General features: G+C 40.9%; 1 pseudogene; it reads right to left on the bottom strand.

The window, feature by feature from the left end:
- Positions 1-8,704: 8,704 nt before the first annotated feature.
- St13-ps3 (ST13, Hsp70 interacting protein, pseudogene 3) lies at positions 8,705-10,176 on the bottom strand (annotated as a pseudogene).
- Between the last annotated feature and the right edge of the window lie 507 nt (positions 10,177-10,683).

The raw sequence follows: 10,683 nt of genomic DNA, 5'->3' as shown, positions 1-10,683 counted from the left end.
TCCTCTTTCCTGGTGTTTTGAATGTCATCATTCTCCTTTGAGATAGGTTTTTGCGTTTAGCCCAGTTTGGGCCAGAAGCTGCCATAAGACCCTGGCTGGCATTAAACTCACTGCCTGTCTCCTTACTCCACTCTCCTGAGTGCTGGGGTAGCAAGCACGAGCCATCACTGCCGCCACCATGGCTATTCCTTCTTCTCCTCTTCTCCCTACTTCTCCTCTCCCTACTTCTCAATGCCATTTATTTAAGGTACTTAATTCTTTTAAGAACTTTTAGATGAATTTTCTTAGCTTTTTTTTAAATTCTGAGGATGGCTTGAATTTCCTTTCATTCTTGAATTTCTTTTGCCATTCATGAAATTCAGTGTTGAAAACTTTTTTCAGCTCTTGGAAAATGTTGTCCACGATCTTCTGTGTACTTGGTGAGCTGCGCATGACCTTTCGAGTGGCTTTTCCTTGTGGATATGGTGTCTAATATTTCTGTGGTTATTTTTCAGCCCCATATTCTTTTCTCCTGTGACATAAGTTACATGCAAGTATTTATATAAAACAAACAATTCTAGTTACTCTTAATCCAAGATTCTCAGGAGTCCGAGGCAAAAGGAACACAAGTTCAAGTTCAGTGTGTGCAACTTTGTGGTATCCTGCCTCAAAACAAAAATGAAGACAGACTGGGAGTCTATCTCAGTAATAGAGTGCCTTCCTCACATATGTGGACGGTGAGTTCAGTCACCCATACCTCAAAAAGTTATATATATATAAATATATATATATATTTGTGTGTGTGTGTGTGTGTGTGTGTGAATATATGTCACAGTTTCCAAATTTCTATTTTTAAATTTTGTTTCACATTGCCATTTTTTTTGGTCAGGTTGAATAGTTTCCACTGTCTCAGTTAACCTGCACACATTTTTTCTTCTGTCTTCTCGATTCTGCACTTAAACAAGCTGATTTTTTTTGTTAGTCATATTTTTTGCTTAAACATTTTAAAAATATATTCCTGTGCCAATGCCTTTATTTTTACTTCTTTGGCCAAAACTTTCTGTTGTTTTCCGTCTCATTTCAAGTAATTACAACCAATGGCTGCTTGAAATCCTCATCATGTAATTTTAATAGTTCCTGTCATCTTTGGATTGGTATCTATTGGTTTAAAATATAACATACATTCTATCATATGCACTATGGAGCACCATGCTATGTTTTACTGTATACATGTTGTACTACGTTCAAGTTACTATAAGATTAGCCGCCATTTATGGTGAGGACATCTGAAATTCTTCCTTCTGGCTTCAGAACTGAACAGCATGTTGCTGTTGTCCGGGTCGTCTCCCTGTAATAAGACTCAGGACTTCCTTTTCCTAATCTTTCCTTCTGCCCACCACTCTCCTCAGACTCTGGTAAAACCATTCTCCTCTCAGATCCTGTGATATAAATTCATTTTTATTCCACATGTTAGCACGGTGATGTCGTACTTGTGTTTCTGTAACTGGCTTTTTAGATGAATACAATCATCTCCATTTCCGTCCATCGTGCCACAGGAAGATCTCCTTCTTTTTGTGGCTGAGTAGTAGTCTAGCGAGCTTGAGAGCGAATGAGGAGCTATTAAGGAAGATAAGTAGAAAAAGAACTTCTCATAAAAGGGAGTATAAGATATCATCTTTGAGGGCTTTCAGTATGGTAGTCAAGTGCCACGTTGGACAGGTACAAAAGGGATTACACAGCATAACATTCAGACAAGCTGATTTTCAAGTGTAAGTAAACAAGCATTGTCTAAATACTGCACTGAGGATGGACAATGGAACTTACTGAGCCCTTTCCAGAATAAACAAATTAAAGCTTCATGTAAGTTGGGGAGATGGGAGGGAGTGGGTGGGTGGGCGGGTGAACACTCTCATAGAGGCAGGGGGAGGGGGGAAGGGATAGGGGGACTCCAGAGGGGAAATTGGGAAAGGGAATAACATTTGAAATGTAAGTAAAGAAAATATCTAAAAAAAACCCCTAAAAACAAAACAAACAAACAAAAAACAATCAAAAAACTAACCAACCAACCAACCAACCAAACAAACAAACAAACAAAAAAGACCCCCAAAACCAAAAACTAAAAACTTCACATAAGTAAAGAAAGGGACAAACTTCAGATCAAACCACAGCACTGCCAAATATACACATCCCAGTCTCCTGGGACCCATAAAAACATTGCTTTATGAAGTTTAAAGGACTTTGAAGATGGCATTTTTTTAATCCTGAAATAAGTGAGACTGTACTAGATCTTCCAACAAACTCCAGGAATTATGGCTTCAAGTAGACAGTAACCATTCATTTCTTAATGGATTGCTTGAGCACAAATAATTATGATACAATTAGGATGCTCTACAAGATTTAAGGATCTTGCTGTCTACATTAGTTGGCCTGAATTTACTCAGTTGTATTGGTCAGCTATCTGATGCTATAATAAAATGCTAAGAGCAGTTTGAAGGAGGGAAAGATGTGAGGTAGTTACTTTTCCCATCATGACAAAATATGGAGAAATGTAGTTTGTGGAAGAAAAGATTTATTTTTAGTCACAGTTTGAAGGTTTATCAATATGGAAGTACTCAGCTGCACTATGACAGCTCCTCAAATCAGTGAAGATTTCTAGAGCTCAGCTCCCTTTCTTCTCTTTCAGTCTGGATCCTAGCATGTAGAGGTGTCATACCATAGATCTACGATAGTCATACCTCAGTTGACCCAGTCTTCAAACTGCCTTAAAGACATGTCAAAGCCATGCTGATAATGTATGTTAACAATCATAGTAATTGTTTTTTTAATCTAGGGATTTGAGTCCATTATAAGATGGCTCTTCTGTTTCAGGCAAAGTGTCATGGCGGACCAAAGTTGTTCATCTCGTTGAAAATAAGAGGAAAGGGAGAGGAGAGGGAGGGAAGGAGGGAGGGAGGGAGGGAGGGAGGGAAAGAGGGAGGGAGGGAGGGAGGGAGAGAGAGAGAGAGAGAGAGAGAATGGAAAATAAGAGAGACGAAGAGAGGTGATAGAGGAGGGAGGGAGTAGAAAAGAGAGAAAGACAGAGACAGAGAGAGACACAGAGAGGCTGTTTCCTTCAGCTAGGCCCATTTCTTAAGTTTTACCAGTTTCCAATGTCCCATCAAATTTGCAATGTAACTGGATTAATTTATTGACACTGCTAGAGATCTTTTGATGACATCCCCTTCTCAACACCCCACCTCTTAAGATTATAGATGGAGGATCACATCTTCAGCTCACGAGTCTTTTGGGGACATTTCATAGCCAAACTATATCCACGTGCAGAGTGAGCAGGAAGTGCAGGTTGCGTCAGGGGCTGGGCACTGTGCTCACATCATAACTGAAAAGCACGGAAACAGACACCAGGGAAGCCAAGCAGTTAGAGGTACATGATGATCCCTGGCTGGTTTTGGCAGTACCTTTAAGGTGATTTTCTTCCTCAGACTTTTCTACATCATGGAGAGTTTTAGAATGAGCATGCATCGCTTTCTATAGTTTTTCTTTGTTTTCGTTTTTGCACTGGCAACTGAATCTGGGACCTTACTGTGCAAGGCAAGTACCTCTCTGCTAAAGTGCCTGTTCCCAGCCTCTCCCCACTTTTACATTTTATTTTGCTAAATAGCCTTATTAAGTTGACCAGGATGGCTTTGAATTTACTCTGTAGATTGGGCTAGCTTTAAACTTGTACTCCTCTTGCATCCATATCTCAAAGAGCTCAGATCAGAAACCTGTGCTACTAGGCTTGGCTGAAGTCTTCTTGTTGTGAGGAGGACAGGGTTTTTCCCAAACATTTTTATTAAAAGAATTATGAAGTGAGTGTCATTAATTAATTTCATAACAGAAGGTCAATTTCTCCAAACCTCTTTAACAACTTTTCTTAATGTATTAATTAAACTTGCTGTTTTACATTTCTACTTTCTATTTTCCTGTCACAATTAGCAGTGTGCTTCTCAAACTCAGAGGTATTTTTAGATATCTGTCAAATGGAGACGTTTCCTGTGTGTGTGTGTGTGTGTGTGTGTGTGTGTGTGTGTGTGTGTGTGTGTGTGTAGGCAAGGCTCTCCAGGAAGCAGAGGAGGTGCTGATAGCTACAAACAAAGAAGAGATGAAAATAAAATACCACGGACCATGGAAATAGATTAATTCATGTATCTTGTCTAGGTCTGATGCTATCCTTTCGGGCTAGACACTTTCCCCAGAGTATCCATTGCCCTGAGAATGCTGCTGCCCACACCACTTATTATTAGAGCTAATTACCATTGGCATGGGCATTTAATTGGGGCTCACCAGTATTTTAGTATGTTGGTGCTAACCCATATTGGTTTGGCTTGACAATCTATACAACACCTTTGGCTGTGCTACTCATGGATGTGCTTCCCAAAGTCTGATGGAGAGGCCAGCTTGCAGGATGGGGTGATGTTGAGAGCACGTTCTCTGGAGGGAAGGCAGGGTATGGAGGAATAGCATAGACTGAGAGTCAATGTGATGCAACCTGGTCATAGATGCCTCGGAAACTTGTGGATTTGGGTTGGGATAATACCTTATCAGTGCTTAGACAGTGGCCTATAGCCTATCATAAAACCTACTTCTTGGCTATACCTGAAACCTCTAAAGGAAGAAAAGAATGTATTATCACTGTTCATGGAAGAGAGTGGATGTCACATAGATGAAGAGTCATGTGGGAAAACAAGAGGCTTACAGAAATTAGTAAGAAACATACTGGAAGCTTACCACAGGGTACCGAGTGTCACCAAGCATCCTAAAGTCCCCATATGGAGTTTAGTTGTATGAAACCTATGGTCAAGCCTGTGGAGTTACCTTAAGGTCCAATGTAGCATTTTTGAAATGACAAATAGAATACATTTATTACCATTCCTGGATTTGAAAACATACATATTCTACCCACTGAGACAAAAAAGCACTAAAAAATGGTAATTACTGTGACATACATTCTATACTGTGGAACCTAGAAATGATGAACATCACTTTAAAATATGATTTACGAAATGATGTGTCATGTACAAGTCAAAAACTGAACTCTTTAAAAATATTCCAAATGTATTTCTCTGTGCTCCCATGGCCATTCATATTTAGTGATTTTCTTTTTTTAATTGGATATTTTTTTTATTAACTTGAGTATTTCTTATTTACATTTCGAATGTTATTCTCTTTCCCGGTTTCCGGGCCAACATCCCCCTAATCCCTCCCCCTCCCCTTCTTTATGGGTGTTCCCCTCCCCACCCTCCCCCCATTGCCGCCCTCCCCTGTTGTTGTAAAAGTATATAAATAAAAGAGTATGGATTGTCTTTTACCCGCTAGGTCCTGCACCTCAGTGCCCCAGATATCTGCTAGATATCAAACACAGCCCAGCCCCACACTTTCCTACATTCAAACCCTCACATAAAAGAACACACAACACAGTAATCTTAGATCAAATTGGTAAGATATAATTGCCCACTTAAACATACAAAGCCCGGTACCATCCATCCCTTGAGAACATTAATAACAACCTGTAAATACACAGAGCAGAATCTTTTTTTTTTTTTATTAACTTGAGTATTTCTTATATACATTTCGAGTGTTATTCCCTTTCCCGGTTTCCGGGCAAACATCCCCCTCCCCCCTCCCCTTTAACATCACCTGCCATGGCTTCTCCCCTCTCTCCATCTCCTGTCTCCTCCTCTCTCAGTTCCCCATCGTGTGCTTAAACAGTCCCTTTCCCACTTTTCTCATTACTCACTCTGCCAACTATATCAACTGTTCAATGCTTTCCCCCCTGCTCAGGTTCTACTGGCTCAACTGTCCCCAACTGTCTCCTCTAACCCTATTCTCTGAATCTAATCCCCCTCTCAGGAACCTCTCCTGAGTTTTTCTATCTTCCCCTCTTGCTCCCAACTCCTCCCTCTGCCCAAATCTCTTGCTCTTGCCTTTATTTTACAAATTCAGAGAGAACTCCAAGGCAAACCACAACACTCCCCCCAACAATCACTTTCACTGGGGGTTCAGTCTTAGCAGGACCAAGCGCTTCCCCTTCCACTGGTGCTCTTACTAGGCTATTCATTGCTACCTATGAGGTTGGAGCCCAGGGTCAGTCCATGTATAGTCTTTGGGTAGTGGCTTAGTCCTTGGAAGCTCTGGTTGCTTGGCATTGTTGTTCAAAAGGGGTCTCAAGCCCCTTCAAGCTCTTCTAGTGCTTTCTCTGATTCCTTCAACGGGGGTCCTATTCTCAGTTCAGTGGTTTGCTGCTGGCATTCACCTCTGTATTTGCTGTATTCTGGCTGTGTCTCTCAGGAGAGATGTACATCTGGCTCCTTTCGGCCTGCACTTCTTTGCTTCATCCATCTTGTCTAATTGGGTGGCTGTATATGTATGGGCCACATGTGGGGCAGGCTCTGAATGGGTGTTCCTTCTGTCTCTGTTTTAATCTTTGCCTCTCTATTCCCTGCCAAGGGTATTCTTGTTCCCCTTTTAGAGAAGGAGTGAAGCATTCACATTTTGATCATCCGTCTTGAGTTTCATGTGTTCTATGCATCTAGGGTAATTCAAGCATTTGGGCTAATAGCCACTTATCAATGAGTGCATACCATGTGTGTTTTTCTGTGATTGGGTTACCTCACTCAGGATGATATTTTTCAGTTCCAACCATTTGTCTATGAATTTCATAAAGTCGTTGTTTTTGATAGCTGAGTAATATTCCATTGTGTAGATGTACCACATTTTCTGTATCTATTCCTCTGTTGAAGGGCATCTGGGTTCTTTCCAGCTTCTAGCTATTATAAATAAGGCTGCTATGAACATAGTGGAGCACGTGTCTTTTTTATATGTTGGGGCATCTTGTAGGTATATGCCCAAGAGAGGTATAGCTGGATCCTCAGGTAGTTCAATGTCCAATTTTCTGAGGAACCTCCAGACTGATTTCCAGAATGGTTTTACTAGTCTGCAATCCCACCAACAATGGAGGAGTGTTCCTCTTTCTCCACATCCTTGCCAGCATCTGCTGTCACCTGAGTTTTTGATCTTAGCCATTCTCACTGGTGTGAGGTGAAATCTCAGGGTTGTTTTGATTTGCATTTCCCTTATGACTAAAGATGTTGAACATTTCTTTAGGTGTTTCTCAGCCATTCGGCATTCCTCAGCTATGAATTCTTTGTTTAGCTCTGAACCCCATTTTTAATAGGGTTATTTGTCTCCCTGTGGTCTAACTTCTTGAGTTCTTTGTATATTTTGGATATAAGGCCTCTATCTGTTGTAGGATTGGTAAAGATCTTTTCCCAATCTGTTGGTTGCCCATTTGTCCTAACCACAGTGTCCTTTGCCTTACAGAAGCTTTGCAGTTTTATGAGATCCCATTTGTCGATTCTTGATCTTAGAGCATAAGCCATTGGTGTTTTGTTCAGAAATTTTTTCCAGTGCCCATGTGTTCCAGATGCTTCCCTAGTTTTTCTTCTATTAGTTTGAGTGTATCTGGTTTGATGTGGAGATCCTTGATCCACTTGGACTTAAGCTTTGTACAGGGTGATAAGCATGGATCGATCTGCATTCTTCTACATGTTGCCCTCCAGTTGAACCAGCACCATTTGCTGAAAATGCTATCTTTTTTCCACTGGATGGTTTTGGCTCCTTTGTCAAAAATCAAGTGACCATAGGTGTGTGGGTTCATTTCTGGGTCTTCAATTCTATTCCACTGGTCTATCTGTCTGTCTCTGTACCAATACCATGCAGCTTTTTTTTTTATCACTATTGCTCTGTAATACTGCTTGAGTTCAGGGATAGTGATTCCCCCAGAAGTCCTTTTATTGTTGAGGATAGTTTTAGCTATCCTGGGTTTTTTGTTATTCCAGATGAATTTGCAAATTGTTCTGTCTAACTCTTTGAAGAATTGGATTGGTATTTTGATGGGGATTGCATTGAATCTGTAGATTGCTTTTGGTAAAATGGGCATTTCTACTATATTAATCCTGCCAATCCATGAGCATGGGAGATCTTTCCATCTTCTGAGATCTCCTTCAATTTCTTTCTTCAAAGTCTTTAAGTTCTTATCATATAGATCTTTTACTTGCTTGGTTAAAGTCACACCGAGGTATTTTGTATTATTTGGGACTATTATGAAGGGTGTCATTTCCCTAATTTCTTTCTTGGCTTGTTTCTCTTCTGTGTAGAGGAAGGCTACTGATTTATTTGAGTTAATTTTATACCCAGCCACTTTGCTGAAGGTGTTTATCAGCTTTAGTAGTTCTCTGGTGAAACTTTTGGGATCACTTAAATGTACTATCATATCATCTGCAAATAGTGCTATTTTGACTTCTTCTTTTCCAATCTGTATCCCTTTGTTCTCCTTTTGTTGTCTGATTGCTCTGGCTAGGACTTCAAGTACTATATTGAATAAGTAGGGAGAGAGTGGGCAGCCTTGTCTAGTCCCTGATGTTAGTGGGATTGCTTCAAGTTTCTCTCCATTTAGTTTAATGTTAGCAACTGGTTTGCTGTATATGGCTTTTACTATGTTTAGGTATGGGCCTTGAATTCCTATTCTTTCCAGGACTTTTATCATGAAGGGGTGTTGAATTTTGTCAAATGTTTTCTCAGCATCTAATGAAATGATCATTTGGTTTTTATCTTTCAGTTTGTTTATATAGTGGATTACGTTGATGGTTATATATATATGGCTTCCCACTAACAAGTTTTTATTTCATTCATGAAAGCAGTAAATCATCCACGTTCACCTTCCTTGCCCAGTAATTCAAAAGGAAAAACCCAAAATATTAGTAAAGAAAAATGTAGGAATTGACATCCCCTACATTTTTAAAAAATATGTTTAAAGTTGAAAAATGTTTTAAGTTTGTAATTCCTAGTAGGAAAACATTATCTGAATGAACACTCTAATGGCAAACCACTGTAATATGCTTCAGCTGCATATGATGCAGAGGGTAGGGATTATCTTGGAAGCGCCCCAGCTCTCTGGTGAGGTCAGAGGCACACTGGTTTGTATTATTGCCACATCCAGTAAGTGAGCTAAGCTGTTCTTCATTCAGCAAGGGCTTTGACATTATGATTGTCCTCCAAACTTGGCTGACAATTTACTGATGAGATTCATAACCTTTGGGTTTGATATTTTGACATATTTGATGGGTTCTGGGCCACATTCTGGAAAGCCACCATGACTTCTGAACCCTGTATAGCTGCAAGAACCTCTGGGTCACTGAGGATTTCATTGAGTCCAGGCATTCCTGCCATTCCCGGCATGGCCCCTCCCATTCCAGGCATTCCCCCAGGAAAACCACCTGGAAAAGAGCCATACTGAGATCCAGATTGTCTTCTGGCTTCTTCTTCCCCTTGGGCTTTTTCATGCTCTTCTCGAGCCTTCTTCACCCTTTCTATTCGTTCTTTTATCTCTCGCTCTTCACGTTTTCGCTCATACTTTCTCAGATGTTCAGCAATTCTTTGAGCCCGAGGTTGGACTTCTCTCAGCATTGCACTGGCATCCTCGTCATAATCCAGTTTACAGGAAGGGCAAGATTGCGAGCTGCTTCTTCCCAGTGACCCAGGAGTCTGTGCGCTTTCCCTCTCCATTTGTATGGCTGAGTTGAATCAGGGTTTATTTCAATAGCTCTGTCACAGTCTCAGATGGCAGCATTTGGCTTCTGTAATTTGATGAAAACACTGGCTCTCTTGGCATACAGGATGGCCAAGCGAGTGTTTAGCTTGATGGCATCTGTGAACAAGTCAATGGCTTTCTGGAGCTCACCATCATTTAGAGCGTTGATGGCAGCCCCTTTCTTTTCATTTGCTTCATCCATCATCTCCTCAATTATCTCTGCGTTTTCATCTCCCATTTCCTGAGGAGCATCAGTGTCTGCTTCAATTACACCTTCATTGTCAATTTCTAGATCGCTCTCCTAACTTGATGGCTCCTCTGTCTTTATGTTGTCCTCTGTCATCTTGTCTCTTTTTTTCTTCCTTAGTATTTTCTTCTGACTTAGCTTTATGAGTAGTAGGTGGTACTTTACCACCCATGCTCTCCACCCACTCCCTCAGGAAACGCATTTCCTCGGTGTACAGGACGCTCTGGTCCTGCCTACACATCTTCACGAAGGCCCGAAGCTCGCTCACTTTGCAGGGATCCATAAAGGTGAGGCTGGAAGCTTCTGGCGGTGGGCGGCTGCCGAGGCCTGATGCCAAGCCTGGGAGTGGCTCAACGTGACCAAGTAGAAGGGGGGGCGTTCCATATATTAAACCATCCCTGCATCCCTGGAATGAAGCCTACTTGATCATGATGGATGATTGTTTTGATGTGCTCTTGGATTTGGTTTGCAAGAATTTTATTGAGTATCTTTGTGTCAATATTCATAAGGGAAATTGGTCTGAAGTCCTCTTTCTTTGTTGGGTCTTTGTGTGGTTTAGGTATAAGAGTAATTGTGGCTTCATAGAAGGAATTCAGTAGCACTCCGTCTGTTTCAATTTTGTGGAATAGTTTGGATAGTATTGGTATGAGGTCTTCTATGAAGATAGAATTCTGCACTGAACCTAGGTGGACCTGGGCTCTTTTTGGTTGGGAGACTTTTAATGACTGCTTCTATTTCTTTAGGAGTTATGGGGTTGTTTAACTGGTTTATCTGTTCCTGGTTTAACTTCAGCACCTGGTATCTGTCTAGGAAATTGTCCATTTCCTGC

This window comes from Rattus norvegicus, chromosome 6 (assembly GCF_036323735.1).
Source record: "Rattus norvegicus strain BN/NHsdMcwi chromosome 6, GRCr8, whole genome shotgun sequence".
In the NCBI taxonomy this organism is placed as follows: domain Eukaryota; kingdom Metazoa; phylum Chordata; class Mammalia; order Rodentia; family Muridae; genus Rattus; species Rattus norvegicus.
The sequence above is the reverse complement of the archived record's forward strand: the minus strand, read 5'-3'. Positions and strand labels throughout refer to the sequence as shown.